We start from the raw sequence: 16,377 nt of genomic DNA on the forward strand, positions 1-16,377 counted from the left end.
ATCACTTTGTCGCCCTCCGCCTTGGCCAGTCGGTGTGCTAGGTCCCGCACTCTCTGCTCCTTATGGTTTGACCATTCCTTTGCCCGCCTCTCCATGTCTTCCAAGCTTTCCCCCTGTCGGAGGGTCATTGCCATAAATTGTTGTTGCTGGGCTTCGAGCTCCTGGTGCAAGCGGGCTGCTCTCGGTGCTCCTCTGCAATCTGCTCGTTGAGTTGGCTCCGCGTCGCCTGCAATCTGCGCACATGTTCTGCCCTCAATTGATCCAGCTCTGCAACATCTTGTCTAATTTTTTCAAGCTGGCTCTGCGCCTCCAAGTTGGTTGCAGATAGCTGGTCATTTCTGCGCTGAAGGTGGGCATTTGTCTCCCTCTCCCTGGTGAGATGCTCCATTAGGATTTTCCTTCGTCCCTCCCAGGTAGCGTCGCGCTCCTTCCGGGTTTTCAGCTCCTCCGCCTCCTTGGTGCTAGCCTCCTCCCTAAGCACGTCGATTTCCTTTTGATATTCTGTTATTTGCCTTACTCTGTCCAGTTGAAGGGCAGCTTGCGATTCGCGCTCCGCTGCCAGCTCTTCCACCGTCACCCTCCTTTCTTGCCTGGTTGTTTGCAACTGCGCGAGCAGCTCCTTTACATAGTCATCATAATGGCCTGTTGGAGGTGGGGAGTGGGGCATGATCGTAGTGGTGGCAATCTCCTCCACTTTTTGTCTTTTCTTCTCTGGCCCTGGCTCCAGCTCGGCCATCGCTGCCCTTTTGGCCCCTGAGACTGGGGTGGCCCCGGCTGCTTCCCTCGCCAACTCTCTTTCCACCAAGAATTGTAGCCAGGTGACTACATTGCTTTCATCGACCTTTGGGGTGTGCATCAGGGCGGCTGTGTCAGGGAGCGTCACCTTGAGGGGAGTGGCTTGCATGGTTGGTGCAAGGAGAGGGGAGATGGGTCTGACCAGGTCTTTTTCCTTCCCTTCTGTAGGAGGCGGCGGCACAGGTTCCGGTGCACCAGTGCTGGGACCGAGTGCTTCAGATTCAGATTGGTATGTTCTGCCTACTCCCTCCATGTCTTTCCTCCGCTGTTCCTCGATGGAGCGACGCGTCGCCAGCTCCAATTCTTCTTCTTCTCTCCTCCTCGGCTCTTCCTTAGCTCTTTTTCTTCTTTCCTCTTCTTCTCTTACCGACTCTCTTCGGGCCCATTCGAGCTCCTCCTTCTCTTTTCTCCTTCGCTCCTCCTCTCTCTTTCCGTGCAGGGTTTTGGTCCATTGCTCCGCTTTCCTTTCTGGTGCAGCCTGGCATTCTTCCTCCTCGTCGGTGTCCGTCTCTGTTTCATCCGATTGTTCCTCCGTCTGGGCTGGAACTGCGACGGCGATTCGCCTCCTTTTCTGCCATCTCCCTGTTTGTCCTCTCCCGCACGTCCCTGCCCTATTGCCTCGTGGAGGATCGCAGTGAGGGCACCTCCAAAACCTACGGTGGAGGCCTTGGAGGATGAGGCCTTGTGGGTTGATCGAGGTGAGGGGGACTCTCCTGCTACGGCCCTTCCTCCTGTTGCCAGGGCCTTTGTTGAGGCCTCAATCGTCCTTCTCACAAACCCATTGAGGTTCACCTCATCCAGTGCCTGAGCCCCGATGCTTTCGAGTAAAGGCACATTTATCCTGGACATGATGCTATTGTATCGTTGACTCGAAAATAGGGTATGCATCATTTTTGCCTCCAGCTGGATCTCTGGATCAGGGATGTCTGCCAAGTTGACTCCGTCGTTGGTGTGGACTTTCACTTTGTCCATTCCCAACATGGCGTAGACGTCCCTTTTCGGCTTCTTCTCCACCTTGTTCGGAAGCTCCAGTGCTCTTTCTACCAGTTCAGGGGTCAGTTCAACCTGCACGTGTTTGGTGGCTCCCGCGTCCCGTACTGTGATGGTGCCCCTGTTTTTGTTGAAGGTGCATAGGAACTCGACGCACAGGGTATAGTCTATCCTTTGGCCCACTGCTTCCAGATACCGTTGTAAGTGGCATTGCTCCATGATCCGTCGCACCGCTGGTTCCTCAATAACCACATCCTCCAAGTTGAATATGTGGAGGAACTTCAGCTGATTGAATGCTCTGGTTTCCACCGTGAGGCCGTACCGCACCTGTTCCTCCTCCGAGAAAGGGAGTTTGCCAGCTTTGTCTTGACCTGCCATGGTCGCTACCTGTACATTCAGTCAATTCACTCCTTAGTATTTTTGGCAACCAATTCATAGGACGACCATAGCAGATTTTATCATTTATAATCATGATTTTTTTCCTTTCAAACTTCTATCACCTATTTCTGCATGGCATTTTAATTTGGAGCATTTTCATGCGTGGTTCACTTTTTAGTTTTAACTTTCATGCTTGGTTTGCTTTTTAGATTTACTGCCCCATCCCCCTTGTGGAAAAGAAAAATCCGTCCCAGGATTGGGGTGTGGGTCCAAGGCGTTCAGGTTGTTTTGTGGAGGAGCCAATCATAGAAGTTGGGGTTATATTCGAGGTGTGCAGAGTAGTCCAGGTCACAGGGTCGGATGCCTACGTGGGTGATGTATGTGAGGACATCGGTGAGGAAATCTCCGGAGTTGATCCGACTTGTGATGTGGAGCTCTTCTTCTGTCAGGATGCGATTGAGATAGGGGTGTCCTAAGATATGATCATCCATGATTCGACCTCGAAGAGTGGTTAACACTCGATACGAGGTGGGCGCGACGTATGTGGGATCATACTCGGCTGTCTTGATGGCTCGGCGTTGTTCGGTGTTGGTCATTATGCGGCATCCTTCCACTGCCCATTTTAATCGAAGAGTGTACCACTGCTTCAAGAAGGGAGATTCGGTGTCCGCGAGGTGGGACAATCTTGCTGTCTCTTGGCTAGTGAGGCCGAACGACATGCGCGGGTCAAACGATGGGATGAGGTGTTGCTTAATGGCTTGCTCTTTGGAGACCTCGCAAGCGAGTAGCTCAGCGGCGGCAGAGCGTGAAGCTTGTGCGAAGGCGAATTCAAAAGTCTCCAAAGAGCAAGGCATGGTGCGCACGTCCGTTGCAAGGGGTTTCGCTAACAGTCCCAAGTCTAGGCGGTCATAGCTAAGGGCTAGTGCCACAAAGGTGGCGTCGAGCTGTTTGATGCAGTCCACAACGTCATCCCCCGTGTCCTCGGCGAGGTCAGCGGCCAACGTTAGGAATGACTTCCGTTCATAGGAAGGCTTAAGGTCGGCGGCTGGTTGAGGTTTGCTAGGGCTAGAGGTTCTGTCGGTACAGAGCTGCTATTGGGGGCCTGTTTGAGTCAGCAACTCGGCCATTGGTCGGATGGATGGGTCGGGGTTGATCTTAGAGACCATGCTAGTGCGGTCGGCAGGGCTGCTGGGTTGCGGGCCTGGGTGGTCGGGTGATACCGCCGGTGATGGTGGCCGGTGCTTGGGCCGTTGGGCGTGTGGGACACCTGTGGGGTGACTCGCAAAGGAGTCGGATGACTAGGGTGGACTCTACGGTTCGTGGTCTTGAAGTGTCAGAGGACAAGGCCTTGCGATTGACGTAGGAGCAGGGCCCGTGTCAGTTGGGACTTTGGGGATCCACAGCAAGGCATTCCCTTCATAGTAGCCTTGTGCACGCAGCAGGATTTTAGGGACCCATATTTGTTTAACCACGCGGCGCTTGTGATGATGGCGTTTTGGTCTTCTAGGTTTAGGTTTGTAGGTGTTTCGCGGACCCACGCGTCTAGTTCTAGGCTGATCCCGAGGCTTCTTTGGCACCCACTGCAAGTGAGTCTGTTGGGGTTTTGCCTTAGGTTTTGCAGGTTGCGGTGCATGGTGATCTGGGTGTAGTAAATATGCACGGCCCTCCTTCTTAGTCCTGGCTGCGGCTATTTCCAATGGTGGCCCATTGAGCGATGCTGGGGTTACGAGGCGCTGGTTGAAAGTCGTGACAATAGCCACATTCTCGATTGTTAGGTGGATGCGTTGTGACTCATAATCAACATTGCAATGGGTCTGCTTTTTAAAAGTTCGCCCGAGCAATGACTCTGTGCCTGCCTCCCTGGCATCGGGTAGGACATAGAACAGCATGGGAATAGTTTCAGTCTTGATAGAAACGGCAACCCTGCATGTGCCAAGGAGTGGGTAGGATTGGGCCCCATATGGGTTCAATCTGGTTGTTGTGGGATGAAGTGTTGGTGCGCCAAGTTGGGTCCAATGCTCATGCGTCAAAATGTTAAAATCCGCCGCCTCGTCGATCAGGGCGTTGAAGGAGCACGTTTGCTTGGCCGTGACCGTGATGCGGAGGTAGGCGGGTTCTACAAGCTCATCTCATTCTCGCCAATTTCCGTAAGTGTGGCTACTCGTATTTTAACGTGCATTTCCACCATTGGTTGTTCATGCAGTGGGTGAGTGGGCGGATAGTACTTTTTGATTCGACTGTCGTTAAAGAAGCCCATTCCCTCTCCATCCAGTGTTTCCAGCTCGACATTACCAGTTCGGCTGATTGTGCGGATCTTAAAGGGCCCGAGACCTCTAAATTTCATCTTCTGTTTGTGTCCTTTAACTGAATAGAGGAGCACTAGGTCACCCAGCTCAAACTCTCGTTGCTTGACGTGCTTTTCAAACCAGTTTTTGCGTCTAGCTTTCTCACAAATAAGCTCATGGGTGGCTAGGAGACGTACCTCTGATAGGCGTTCTAGCTCGACTAAGCGTTGCATCCATGCCTCCCTCCCCTCCCATCGTTCTTGGAGTGCTATCCGCAGGCTAGGGACGAAGAATTCTAATGGAAGAATTTCCCATAGGTTAGCCTAAAAGGCGTTTGTCCGACGGCCATCTTATAAGCTATTTGGTAGGCCCACAGGGCTGCCATCAACTTGTTATCCCAGTCACTTCGTGAGGCTGAGACGACTTTGGTCATGACAGTGATGAGAATTTTGTTGGTTGACTCAGCCTGGACGTTAGCCTGAGGGTAGTATGGTGAGGATTTGCGATGGATGATGAGGAAAGTGGATAGGAGATGGGCTATCACTTCGTTGATGAAATGCGTTCCCTGGTCGCTGACCAATTCGATGGGGCACCCAAAACGCGAGATTACTTGTTCCCATAAAAACTTGGCAGTTGTCCTAGCATCGTTTTTCCGTGTGGCCCTCGCCTCCGCCCATTTGGTGAGGTAGTCCGTGGCCACCACGATGTATCTAGCCTGTGAATATTGTGCCGCAGGGCTAATGGGTCCTATGAAGTCAATTCCCCACTTTTCGAAAGGTTGGCGAGCGATGACCGGGGTTAACTCCATCTGATCTTTACGGACCGTGACCCTTGTCCGTTGGCACTCATCGCAATGTTTGACAAATTGTGAGGCATCACGGAAGAGCGTGGGCCACCATAGCTGGGACTGCAACACCTTCCATGCTGTCGTATCCCTGCTAAAGTGTCCTCCTGCAATGCGGCTGTGCGCCTCTGAGAGCACATCGTGCATCTCATGCTCACATACGCATCTACGTAGCAGACCGTCTTGCCCTAGCCTATAGAGCTGGCTTGCAATCAACTGATAGGGCTGGATCTTTAGGATTAATCGCCTAAGCCGTGCCCATTCCATTGGTCATTCGGGCAGCCCGTGCTCGAGTACTTGGACTATGTTGTTTGCCCAATATGGTGTCAGGTCGGCCCTGAATAGGTCTTTTTCGTCGGATATGCGGAATAAGTGGCTGTCTGGTAATTCGTCCACTATGCCTTGTCCAGCAGCTTCTCCTGTGGGTACTCGGGACAGATGGTCAGCCATGTAATGTTGGTTTCCCTTTCGTACTACCACTGAGAAGTCGAATTCCAGGAGTAGGAGAAGCCATCGGGCTATACATCTTGTAGCGCAAGGTTTGTTGACTAGATAGAGCAGGGCTTGATGGTCGACAAAGAAGGTGAAGGGGGTGGCAAGCAGGTAAAGCCGGAACTTCTTCACGGCGAATACCATGGCTAATCCCTCCCTTTCTGTTGTGGAATAATTCATCTCTGTTTCAGTGAGCTGCCTGCTCACAAAACTCACTGGGTAATCTAAGTTATGCTCTCCAGGTTGGCACAGCACTGCCCCCACAGCGAACTTAAAGGCGTCGATGTGTACGTGGAACGACATAGTCCAATCTGGGGGTCGTAGGATAGGTGCCATTGTTAGAGCTTTTTTCAGTTCCTCGTAGGCTCGTTGGCAGGCTTCGGTCCACTCGAAGGCAATTAGCAGCTTGTACAATGGCCTAGCGATCAGCGCGTAGTTCAGTACAAACCGCCGGTAGTATCCTGTGTGACCTAAGAAGCATTGAACTCCCCTATAATTACTTGGGGGTGGGAGGTCCACGATAACCTTGACCTTTGAGAAGTCCGTGGCAATGCCGTTCTTGGATACCACGTGTCCCAAGATGCAGCCGTGCTTTACCCAAAACTGACATTTCAGGGGGTTGAGAGAGAGACGATATAAACGACACCGTTCAAAGACCGCACGGAGTTTTTCGAGATGTTGGTTCCAGGCCGAATGGACACACAGGTCATCGACAAAGACCTCCAACTCCTTGCGAAGCATGTCCTTGAATATGGTGCACATGAGGCGTTGAAAGGTGGCGGGGGCATTGGTTAGCCCGAATGGCATGACTACATAGGCAAAGACGCCCCACTTAGTGGCGAAGGCGGTCTTGTGCCTATCTGCAAGGTGCACTTGCACCTGATTGTATCCCGAGAAGCCATCCAGGAAACTGTAGGCTTCCTTACCTGCCACCCTCTCAAGCATGTGCTCAGTGTACGGTAAGGGGTAGTTGTCTCTCTTTGTCGCTGCGTTTAATTTCTTGTAATTGACGCACACTCGAATCTTGCCATTTTTCTTCATCACGATGACTAAGGGTGATACCCAGTCCGTGTGCTCAATTTCGTAAATGAATCCGGCTCGCATCAACTTGTCAATTTCCTCCTTGACAGCATGGGCGTGCTTTGGATTCATGGGGTATGGTCGCTGCTTGACCGGCATTGCATCCGTTGTCATGGGTATGTTGTGAGTCACAACACTCGGATCTACCCCTCGTAGCTCATCTAAAGACCAAGCAAACACATCCCGGTACTCCCGCAAAAGAGTGATGAGGCTGGATTCTTCCTCCGTGGTCAGGTCCTCGGCAATGAACACCGGTCAGGGTGTTTCTTGTTCCAGGGCTAGGTTTATCTCCTTGACCTTGGCTGGCCCTTCGATGGGTTCGCGGGTTTGCCCTTGGCGCTTGGCACTTAGCAGAACCACCACCCTGTCCCCTCTTTTGAATTTCGAAAAGCGCTTAGGGAGGTCTTGTGGCTTCCTTTGCTCCTCCGATCGCACATCATTGGGACGCTCTGCTTCATTTTGCCATAGCCGTCAGCGCCTCAGGTGGATGGGTAAGTCTCCCCTGGTGTGTCTGGTCAGGGGTGGCCTAGGGATTTCTGGGTCATCCTCTGAAGTAACTTCAGATTCAGAGTCGAATTCCCCATTTTCACTAGGGAAGGTGGTCTCCCCTGGTGGCCGCAGTTCGGATGGCGACTCGGTTCTAAGCATGGCTGCCATTTTTGGTTGGGTCAGGCCGGCCTGCTTAAAATCCACAGCTCCCAGGAGTTCTAACCAAGCACGATCGCATTTCGCACATATGACCCCTTGGTCCATTCTAAGGGCCGGCTTCGACTATGGTTTTGCATCTGCTCGGATTTGCTCAATCTCTCGCCCTTCGGTGTCATATTCTACGATGTCCATCTCACCCTCACTTCCTTCATCGAAGGGTTGGCAATCTTCATATTCGTTGCCGGAATCTACCTCGCTGGACTGCTCATCGTCCCCCAAGGCCTGCTCTGCCTCATTTTGTTGGCCGGGGACCAATGCCCAGTTGTATCTGAGATTTAGTTTGTGCACTCTGGTCCACTTCCATTCGGGTTCCTCCAAGAGGTCTTGGAGCGGCTTGAGATTGGCGGCTGTGTTGCGTGCCAGTCGGTCCGTTAGGTGCCCCAGTATTCCCTGGAGTTCTTTCCTGTTGGTTGGCACTTGGGAGGTGATAGGCTTAGGCCCGTCATGGAGGCTTGCTGCCATCATGTAGACAGGTGCAGGCTGTGTTTCTCTTGGCTTGCCAACTGTTTTGACAGCCTGCTCATACGCTTCATGATCTGAGAACGGCAGATCAAGTGTAGCGAGAACGTGCATCCAATCCCGCTCGTCCTCTGGGCAGGGGATATACTTTGTCAAGGACCCATAGGGTTCCTTGCTCTGGGTGGTTCCCTTGAGTAGAGTAGAGATGGCATCCAGGTTGACTGGTGAGGTCTTCCAAGTGTCCATTTCTATTCTCACAGCGTCAGTTCGGTTGCCTAGGAAGATCAGGCTGTTACCCCAGTCTTCGATAACTCTGGCATTGCGCATCCAGGGTCGACCCAATAAGATATCATAGTCCACTCCCTTCATGACGATGAAGTCGACAGAGAATTAGACTCCTGCAATCTTCACTGGCCAATTCTTCAAGACCCCGAATGGTCTCACTCGCATGCCATTCGCTAATGTGACGTTAAACCGAGCAGCCTCGACAGGTGGGTTTCCCCACTTCTGTAGCACCGCATGGTTAAGCACACTGACCCCAGCTCCCGTGTCTACGATCCCCTTTCTTGTTGCGTCCCCCAGGGCTAGGACTGGCAGGACTGCATGCATTTCCAAGCCCTCCCAGAAGGCGTTGACGTACAAGGATTTAGAGTCTGAGTGTAGCGTCAAACTTGGTAAGTGCGTTTCCATATCCTGGTCTCGAGCATTTGCCGGAACTCGCTCGTGTGGTCTTTCGACCCACTGTTTGAGGTCTCAAGCATTTGCCGGAGCTCGCTTGTGTGGTCTTTCGACCCACTATTTGAGGTCCTGCCATAGGGTAGAGTGCTGCCGGAGCAGCTCTCCCAGTTCAACCGTTACAGGTGTGGTCACTAGTGTGGTTAGGAGATTGCTAAACACTCGTCCCTCCCTTTGTTCAGACTATCCGGGCCAATGGCCATGGCTGTCCTGTGGTTCTGTTACGTCGAGGCTTGGCCTTGTCGGCACTGCTTGTGGCGTAGCAACCTCGGCAGACTTAGGTTGGGGTAGCGATAACGGCGCACTCATGCTGGAGAGGTCCTCAATCTCATCCTCCATGATGGGCTCGACATCCTTGAGGTGCTGTTGAGCCTCCCTCACCCATTCCTTCACCTTTTCTATGGCTTCCAATTGCCGCCTGGGGTGTGGGTATTCCCCTACCTTAGCGCTTTCCTGTTGGGCAGTTCTAGGGGCTGAAGTCTCTGCCTCTGCATCTGAGAATTTCTTTCGATGGGGTAAGGTCGTAATGCTTTAGTGCGACCTTAGCCTTTGACCTCTTCTTTTTCCGCCTACGGCTTTTCTTTCCTACTGAGGTAGCGTCAAGATTGCTAGGTCCTGGCAGAGAGACGCCGGCATGCTTCGTCTGTGCTCGGGTCATCACTCATAGGGGGATAGGTGTGGCCTCCCCATCGGGGTTCTCAACACCAAACAGTCCCAGTGGGACGGACGGTAAATTAGTTGTACCAGAAGGCGGCTTCCGTTTTGGGCAATCTATGAAAAGATGAGTGATTCCGCACTCTGCATATCTTTGGTCAGCTTTGTCCCTACTTTGCTGCTCTCTTTCTGGGCAGCGTGCTGAGACGTGACCGGGATGTCCACATGTCCAACAAGTGACTGGATCCTGTGGCTGCCCTCCCAGGCCTCTACCCCATCCTCGTCCTAGTGCCATCACCGGTACTGGTCGGTAATCCATGAGGATTGCATTGCCCTCGTCATCATGCGAGATATAAGGGTATATGTAGGTTTCTTCGTCACTGGGCTCCTCCACGTAGTGCACAGGAGCATCGCTCGATGGGTGGGTCACATAGGGACCAGGCGGTCTAGGTATACCGGTAGAATTTATGTCCAGCCTAGGGACCGCTGGCTTTGTGTCGTTAGGTGCTGGTAGGGCAAGAGGAGCTCCCCTTCCGTAGAATGGCTGTGGCCTGTTAGCCGGGTAGAGCTGGCCGTAGGGCTGCGTGTACGGTAGTCTTCGTGGTAGTCTGCAGTGTGCGACATCATGGCCGAACCTTTCGCAGTTAGCGCAGGGTCTTGACATTCTGCTGGCAGGTGGTTTCCTCCGCAATACACGCACTGGACGTGCGGACGCGTCGGTCGCCTTAGCATGTCTTGTATTTTGGCCAGTTCTATCTTGACCTCGGCCAAGCCATGGTCCATCTCGGCGGCCTTCCCCTTATCGTGGGACGATGCGTTGGATCGCTCGCTAGAGGTTGGCGTTCGTTCTAAACTCCGTGGGTTGATTTCTTCTGGGTTCGAGCTCCTGGAGCTCCGCTCCCTCAGCTGGTCATCGACCCTAATGGCTTCCTCAAAAACCCTAGCCACTACGTCCCTTTGCAAGCTCGAGTTGCATGCTAGTGCTTTATACAATTCTTCATCCCGAATCTCGCTGATGAACACGGTTGACACAGCCCTGTCAGTCAAGGGGATTCTCTTAAGGAGGCTTCTCACGTAGGTCACATAGTCGCGGATGCCCTCCTTCTCCTTTTGCTTGGTGTTCATCAGACGCACTAGCAAGTTGTCAGAGTATCCAGGTTCGGCAAACCTCTTGACAAAAAGGTCCTTGAGGTTATTGAAGTTGGCTCGTTCTATAGCATCTAGGCTCGTATACCACGTCCTACCCTTATCGCTTAAGCAAAGTCCAAATGCTTGCGAACGTTGGGCCTGGTTGTTGAGGCCATTGGCTTCGCAGACCTGCTCGAACTGCTCGACAAAGCTGTACGGGTCGTCCGGCGGCTGGTACTTGTCGAGTTGCTTAGTGACGATAGGTATTTTGGCTTGGCTCTTTTGAACCCTGGGTTGCCCCTAGCCCTGCAAGTAGCGAAGTCGCTAGCGCAGCGGCACTTTGTTCCATAGCGGTGTTATCAAGCAGTCGTTTCATGAGGAGCTCGCCCAACGTCAGGTCTTCCTCGAGTGCTCTTTCCTGGTCCGTTTGGTTTCGGCCAGCCAAGTTCAACACTCGCTGCACCTCATGCAGCTCCATGCTTTGCCTTAGGCTCCTGGCTTGTTGGTCCCTATTATAGTCTGCTATGCCCTGCAATGCCTTGCGGGCTAGCCTCCTCTCCTCCTCTAGGTTCGCAATGATTGCCTTTGCTATCCTGCCATGGTGTTCGTACCTGGCATGCGCATCGTAACTACTCACCATTTGCTGTATGCCTTCTGGAAATGCGCTAACATCTAGCTCCCCTGCAAACCAATGATCTGAGCCTCCCTCTGTCATGGTGAAATTCTCACGCCTGGTTGCAAGTCAAATCCTTGTCGTTGTCGCTCCTTGCTTGATCCTGCCCTACGCTCTGTGCGTCTGTTACGCTTGGGTTTTCTCCTAGTGGTGGGTTTTTTTGGCAATTTATCTGAGTGAGTTCTTTTTAATTTTTGAATGCAGAGCTCAACTTAGGGTCACTCGTGAGTGTGTTGTCCCTCGTGCACTCGTGCTCAAACAGGCTTTCGACTTTCCTAAGTGTTCTTCAAGTGCGGAAATTCAATCAGAGTGCTGTGAGTGCTTTCCCTGCGTCTTACTCACTCTTGCTCGTTTTGGGCCTGACAGGCTTGCTACTCTAGTCCTGGCCGCCTTATGGGTCATAGGGCCCTATGCTGCTTCATGTTGCTCACGTGGGGGTGGGCCACTGGGGGAGTGCCCCAGTGTGTCCCTGGATGGGTCAGGTTTTGTTTTGGTTTGACTCTGGGAATCGGACGTCCGATTTACCAGTGGTACGATTGTGGGGATCGGACCAGGTATGTTAGGGCAAAGTGGGGGTCTTAGGGTCCGCATGTCCGATTCTCAAGAATCGGACGGGCGAGTGTGCGAGGAATCGGTCCGATTCTAGGAGGTCCGATTCTAGGTGGTCCGATTCTAGGTGGTCCGATTGGACCGATCGATCCGATTCTTTCTGGTCCGATTATGGATGGGGTCCAATTCTAGGGATCGGACCGGACATGGTCCCGACTGGTGACGTATATTACTCCGTCCGATCGGACCGGGTGGGTTTGAGTCAGAGCGTCTGAGTGGTCCGAGTAGTTGAGTCGGACAAGTTGGTCCAAGCGTCCGATTCTAAAAAGGGGACGGTCGGTCAGAGTGCCACGTGGCACGTCCGATCGGACCAGTTAGTCCGAGTCTAGTGATTGAGTGGGTTGTTCCGATCGGACGGTTGTCCGAGTGTCCGATTCTGGAAATCGGACACTGGGTCGGCTGTCTGATTCCGCCGGTCCGATGGGTCACGCACACTGATTTGCTCGATTTTCATTAGGTGTATTATCCTATTGGTCGTGCAATTACCCCGCGACAGAGCTGAAGTGGGGCAGACGAGATCGATTACCTGAAGTCGCTGAATGTGATGTCCTCCTAGCTCCAGTCGATCGGTCAGCTACCCAGCTCGCTCACTCTCTCACTCTCTGTCTCTCTCACTCTCCGTTGGTTGGAAATGGGGTCCTCTTGCCCTCCCAGAGTTTATACCCTGCTAGTTCTGCCCTACGCACTACACGTTCCTTTCCTGGCGTTTCCTATGCCGTTACCTTGCATCTACTCCATTTTTCCTTTTGTTCCTGTGGTTTTCCCCCTGTTTCACAGCAGCAGCCCTCTGCCTTTTCGTGTGTGATTTCCTACTGCTAATCTATCCTAAACACATCCTGAATCGAAAGCAAAACACTGAACTAATTTCTCCATATTTTCTAGTCATTAATAACCAGATTGTTCCAAAACACTTACCTGTTCTGAAGATCAAAAACACCAGACTTCCTACCTATCTCAAGCTCCGTTTCAGGGTGAATGCCCTACTTCGATGCTCGATATGGGGCACGCGAGTGCTCGAGCTTGAATCCGTTGGTCCCGGCAACGGAACCAAAATGTGGGAGCTTTCGCTCAACCGCCAAGACCCACGGACCGCTTATTGTTTCAAGAGTTCCAAGCGAGCTCTCATGGCCATCTCTCACCTAGCCGACGCGCCGTCAATCCTACGAATGCAGTGAACTTACCTTGATGCTTGATCGAGTACCCTCCTCTCTCTCTCACTTTGGTAGCTCCACAATTCTTCATGCTAGCTCAAGCATCCTCAAGCCTCCTCCATCTCCAAGCCTCATCCTCCATAGCCGCGCGCACAAGAGAAGATAAGAAAAGAGAAGAGGAGAAGGGGAGAGGAGATGGTGGAGAGCTTCACCCTCTTGATTCCTCACTCTCTCACACACTCACTCCCTCACACTCTCACACTTCCTCTCTCAAGAGCATACACAAGCAAGAAGGAGAGAAGAAGAGAGGAAGAAGAAGACTAGTTTTGCCACACCAAAGAATGAGCTCTTCATTCACTTTTCAACTTTATATACAAAACCCTACTTCCCTTTTGGGCGGTCATTCCCTTTTTCCCTTTTTTACATGGCGAGGCCCTGTTTTCCATTGTCCTTTTATCTTCCTTGCTTCCTTTTCACTGCCCTTTTATATTTACAAATAGCACGGGTGAGAGCCCGGCACTCTTTTACAAGATTTTAGGGTGCGCTTTTTATGCTCCTTTCCCTTTTCGTGGTTGCCTTGGCCTTTAACGGTTGTCCTTGCGCTTTTGGCCTTTTCTTCTTCTTTTCCCTCCATCGGGTTACCTTTCTTTCGCCTTTGCCCTGCGTCTTTTCCACTTTCTTTCGTTGTTAACCCCAACACGAAGAAAGCAAAAGGAAGTGCCCGACTGAAGAAAGAAAAGGAGAAAAGGCCGAAAGCGCAAGGGCAACCTTAAAAGTCCAAGGCAAAGGCAAAAGGGGAAATGCGCATTTTAAAATAAAAAGGCGCACCCTGAAATCTTGTAAAAGAGCGCCGGGCTCTCACCCGTGCAATTTGTAAATGTAGACGGGCGGTGCACAGGAAGCTAGGAAGATAGAAGGACAAGGGGAAAAAGGGCCTAGGCTACGGCCGGCCATGTAAAAAGGGGAAAAGGGGATGACCGCCCAAAAGGGATTTAGGGTTTTGTATATAAAGTTGAAAAGTGAATGAGAAGCTCATTCTTGTGTGTGGCAAAAAGTAGCTCTCCTCTTCTTCTTCTTCTTGCTTGCTTGAGCTTGTGCTTGAGAGAGGGAGTGTGAGAGTGTGAGGGAGTGAGTGTGTGAGGGTGAGGGACCGAGGAGGAGAAGCTCTCCATCTTCTCCTCTCTTCTTCTCTTCTCTTCTCTTCTCTTATCTTGCTCGCGGCAATGGAGCTTGGAGCGTGGAGCTTGAGGAGCTTTCTTGAAGCTTGCACTTGGATCATGGAGCTACCGGAGTGTGCGGGAGAGGAGGTAACTCGAACGGCACGGAGGTAAGCTCACTACACCCGTAGATATGGATGGCGCGTCGGTTATGTGAGAGGTAGCCATTAGTGCTCGGCTTGGAACGCTTGAAACAATAAGCGGTCCGTGGGTCTTGGCGGTTGAGTGAAAGCTTCCACATTTTGGTTCCGTTGCCGGGACCAACGGATTCAAGCCTTGAGCGCTTGCGCGCTTCAAATCGAGCATTGGAGTAGGTTTTTCCCTGAACCATTGCTTGAGGTAGATAGGTAGGAAGCGAGGGGGTTGAAGAGGGCATTCGATCTCCTTGGCAAGTTATTTTTTTGCTTTCTGAGTTTTATGTTGTGGAATGGAGTAGTATAGGTATTTATTTTGTGATTTGGATGCCTTTAGGGTAGGAAAAAACAAAGAAAAAGAAGAAAAAAGAAACAAACAGTAGAATCCTCTATTGCTGTATAACAGGCTAAAACAGGGAAATAGGGGCACAGATCCTTGGGGTGCCGTTCGATTCGAGCACCACAGTGGTTTCAGGCATGTCTGGTGTTCCCTTGTAGTGTCCTGCACCTATCTGGAAGGCGCTGGATGATTCGGTATAGTAGACGTCAGCCTAGAGGCATCACGTGCAACTCGCAGGCCGTCGTCTGCACCGTCAGACCAGGCCGTCCGAGTCCCAGAATCGGACGTCCGATTTTGAGAATCGGACGTTCGGACAACCGTCCGATCGGACCAACCCGTCCCATTTTGGAAATCGGACCACTCGGACTCGGACGCTTGGACCACCGTCCGATCGGACCACTCGGACCAGCCAGAATTGGACCGTCCAACTACTAGAATCGGACCACCCTGTCCGATCCGATTCCCAGAATCGGACCACTTTTTTGATCCGAGTCCTAGAATCGGACGCGACCAAAATCGGACCACTGGGCCGATCGGACCAACCCAAAATCGGACGTCCGATTCTGATAATCGGACTCCTGAAAATCGGACATCTGAGAATCGGACAGAAAACTGTCAAAATCGGACAGGTATCTAGAACACAAATTTTGGCACATCTAAATCCCAAGATTGACCCCAAAGGCTACGTAGAGCTAAAGGCACATCACAGATCCATCATCGGGCTAAAATTTAGAGCACATAGTTCAAAATTTGGCTATAGACAGTCCTCCAAATTGTGCATGGATTTTACCGTAACGGCCATGCAGGCTGGCGGGGACTGCCCCCCCCCCCCCCCCCCCGGGACCCCCACAGAGGGGGCTCTGCCCCCTCCGCACCTCCCCCGAGTAGGTTGGAGAAAAAATGTGTGCCGTTACAGGACCTCCAAATTGGACCCTAGTGAAGTAATGGCTCTACGCGAGCATGGATTCTCACTTGCAAAAGAGTAACCAAAAGCCCATACCCGAACAGAGAGAAACAGAGACCCTAGAACATCAATGGGCCAAACTAGCCATCAAGGGCAAAAAGGCTCCATCCTCAAGCTACACACACCAAGCTCCATTGCCGCGAGCAAGACAAGAGAAGAGAAGAGAAGAGAAGAAGAGAGGAGAAGATGGAGAGCTTCTCCTCCTCGGTCCCTCACCCTCACACACTCACTCCCTCACACTCTCACACTCCCTCTCTCAAGCACAAGCTCAAGCAAGCAAGAAGAAGAAGAAGAAGAAGAAGAAGAAGAGGAGAGCTACTTTTTGCCACACACAAGAATGAGCTTCTCATTCACTTTTCAACTTTATATACAAAACCCTAAATCCCTTTTGGGCGGTCATCCCCTTTTCCCCTTTTTACATGGCCGGCCGTAGCCTAGGCCCTTTTTTCCCTTGTCCTTCTATCTTCCTAGCTTCCTGTGCACCACCCGTCTACATTTACAAATTGCACGGGTGAGAGCCCGGCGCTCTTTTACAAGATTTCAGGGTGCGCCTTTTTATTTTAAAATGCGCATTTCCCCTTTTGCCTTTGCCTTGGACTTTTAAGGTTGCCCTTGCGCTTTCGGCCTTTTCTCCTTTTCTTTCTTCAGTCGGGCACTTCCTTTTGCTTTCTTCGTGTTGGGGTTAACATTCGCTCTCTTCGTGTTGGGGTTAACAGGAAGAGAGGGAAACATTAAATGTAA

Source organism: Lygodium microphyllum, chromosome 27, assembly GCF_053477565.2.
Source record: "Lygodium microphyllum isolate KBCC chromosome 27, Lygodium_microphyllum_v1.1.10, whole genome shotgun sequence".
Taxonomy (NCBI): domain Eukaryota; kingdom Viridiplantae; phylum Streptophyta; class Polypodiopsida; order Schizaeales; family Lygodiaceae; genus Lygodium; species Lygodium microphyllum.